The sequence below is a fragment of the Corvus hawaiiensis genome, chromosome 26 (genome assembly GCF_020740725.1).
Source record: "Corvus hawaiiensis isolate bCorHaw1 chromosome 26, bCorHaw1.pri.cur, whole genome shotgun sequence".
NCBI lineage: Eukaryota > Metazoa > Chordata > Aves > Passeriformes > Corvidae > Corvus > Corvus hawaiiensis.
The window spans coordinates 8,297,644-8,300,143 of record NC_063238.1 but is presented as its reverse complement, the minus strand read 5'-3'; the positions used below and the strand labels follow the sequence as shown (position 1 = coordinate 8,300,143).

At 58.8% G+C, this 2,500-nt stretch overlaps 1 long non-coding RNA gene across 1 annotated transcript in view; it reads right to left on the bottom strand.

The window, feature by feature from the left end:
* LOC125317422 overlaps positions 1-2,248 on the bottom strand; it is a 4,557-nt gene extending 2,309 nt beyond the window's left edge. The window contains exons 1-2 of the long non-coding RNA XR_007200075.1: positions 2,134-2,248; positions 55-334 (exon numbers count right to left, since the gene is read on the bottom strand). This is a non-coding gene — a long non-coding RNA (uncharacterized LOC125317422). The remainder of the gene's footprint in view (positions 1-54; positions 335-2,133) is intronic.
* Between the last annotated feature and the right edge of the window lie 252 nt (positions 2,249-2,500).

Below are 2,500 nucleotides of genomic sequence, written 5' to 3'. Positions count from 1 at the left end.
ATTTCGCACTGACCACACCGGAGAATTGAAAGGAGAATGGGTATTAAGTATTACTCCCTGTTGTCGTAGCTCTGCCTTTTCTTCTGGAGGATCTTGTCTGGCAGCTCTCTGAGCCTCTTCACCTTTGGCAGCGCCGCAGCATCCTTGGAGTCATGGACTGGCAACTGGCAGCTCCAGGACACTTGTTGCTCCTATGATGCTTTTCTCTGGGATAATCTTCTTGGACACGGCCTGGCTCCAATTTTTACTCCTAGGCCTTTTGTGGCAATCTGCATCCTCAGCCACAAGCAGGTTCTGCAGATCGACGTGGCTCTGGGGAAGCAGGGACTCCTGTCTGTTGGCAAAGAAAACAAAGACAACTTGTAAGAAGAGAACCTGGAGCTTCTAGTTAGAAGAGAAAGAACTATTCAATCAAGGCAGGGCCGATGGAGGAAACTGTCTTAAATGGAACAAGCAGCAGAAGCACAGTAGTTTTGCAGAAGAAATTCTACTTCCAGCACTTGGCTTAGCGAAAAAGCCTGATGTTGCTATGAGAGACATGAGTTCATGTCTAGTATTGGGTAGCAGACATCTGAACATTTAGACTCTTGGCTTTCCAGGCTCACGCTCTTCAAACCTGAGAGTGAAACTATTCTAAAAGTTAGAGATGCTTGGATCCTGTGGGTCCCCTCAAGGTATTCCCCACCCCGTACCGCCCGCGGGTCCCCTCAGGGCAGCCCCCGCCACCTCATGGCACCCCTTCCCGCCTTTGCGGGTCCCCTCAGGGTACCCCCCACCCTTTGCCGCCCGCGGGTCCCCTCAGGGCAGCCCCCGCCGCCTCACGGCACCCCTTCCCACCATTGCGGCTCCCCTCAGGGTACCCCCCACCCCTTGCCGCCCGCGGGTCCCCTCAGGGTACCCCCCACCGCCTCACGGCACCCCTTCCCGCCATTGCGGCTCCCCTCAGGGTACCCCCACCCCTTCCCGCCTCACGGCCCCCCTTCCCGCCGTTGCGGCTCCCCTCAGGGTGCCCTCCCCCGCAAGCCCCCCCTTCCCGCCATTTATGCGCCACCCCACAGCACCCCTCAGGCCACCATTTTAGCCCATCCAGCCGCAGCAGGCAGACCCCCCAGCACCAGCAGAACACCGCAGCCCCCATGGAAGGACAACACCCACACAAAAAAGGTTAGAAAAACACACAGAGGGTGGCAGCCAAGGAGGGACACTGCAGGGGGACACAAGGCCAAAAGCCCAGGGGGACATTCCAGGGGGACATAATAAAGGCCAAGAGCCCGGGGGGAGTCCAGGGAATAAAGAGAAAGGGCTCTAAAATCACACACTACACAACAAACACAAGCCCTGTTCCCTAAACCTAACCTTAACCAGGATCCCAAACAACACCCCTTTCTCCCCAAAAGCAGCCAGAGGCAGCAGCCCTCCCCACAGCCGGAGGCAATCACCCTGAATGCTGAGCCAATGTCAGAACCCTCCCCACAGCTGGAGGTAATAATCCCAAATGCTGAGCCAATGCCAGCACCCGCCCCACCTAACCCTAACCCCAAACCCTAACCCCTAGCCCCCTAGCCCCCTAGCCCTGACCCTGACCATGATCCCTAACCCCCAACCCTAACCCCAACCCCCTAACCCTAGCCCTAGCCCTAGCCCTGACCCTAACCCTATAGCCCCAATACCAATACAACGCCAGGACCACGCCAGGAGCCCGCCACACAAGGGACAACGCACGCAGGCCAGAGACCAGCAGGTAAGGTTCAAGGGCCAAGTGGGACAGTACTACATAGGGTGGAGGGGGCAGAGGGACAGAGGCAGGGAACACAGAGGCACAGGGCCAGGGGCCAGTGCCACGTTAGGTGCCACACACCAGCATCAGGAGTAGAAGCCAGGTAGCAGGGGCCAGATGACCACAGTAGGGGTCAGGGGTCAGCAGTAGGTGCCAGGTATCAGGGGCCAGGTGACACAGGTAGGGATCAGTGCTAGGCATCAGGTGACAGCGCCAGGTGTCAGGTGACAGTGCCAGATGTCAGGTTACAGGTGTCAGGTGATAGCGCCAGGTGTCAGGTTTCAGGCCCCTCCCCTCATGCCACACCCCCACCCCTCCCATAACCCCACCCCCTACCTCTAGGAATCTGTACGCACCCGCCAGGTGAACATTTAGGGTTTTCCTGAGGGTTTCTGAGGCATAGGGTCCAGGTCAGGACCCAGGCACCCAGTCAGGGCCCAGGCACAGGTCACAGCCCAGTATCCAGGTCAGGGTTAGAGTTGCAGGGCAGCAGCACAGGTACGGGCCAGGGCTGCAGGTTAGGGGTGCAGGTGCATGCTAGGGGTGCAGGCGCAGGTGAGGAGCACAGGTTAGGGGTGCAGGTGCAGGTGAGGGCCACAGGCTAGGGGGTGCAGGTGCATGGGAGGATCAGAGGTTAGGGGCGCAGGCCAGGGGTGCATGTGCAGGGTAGGAGTACAGGCTAGGATTAGGGGTGCAGGTGCAGGGTAGGAGGCAGGGTTAGGG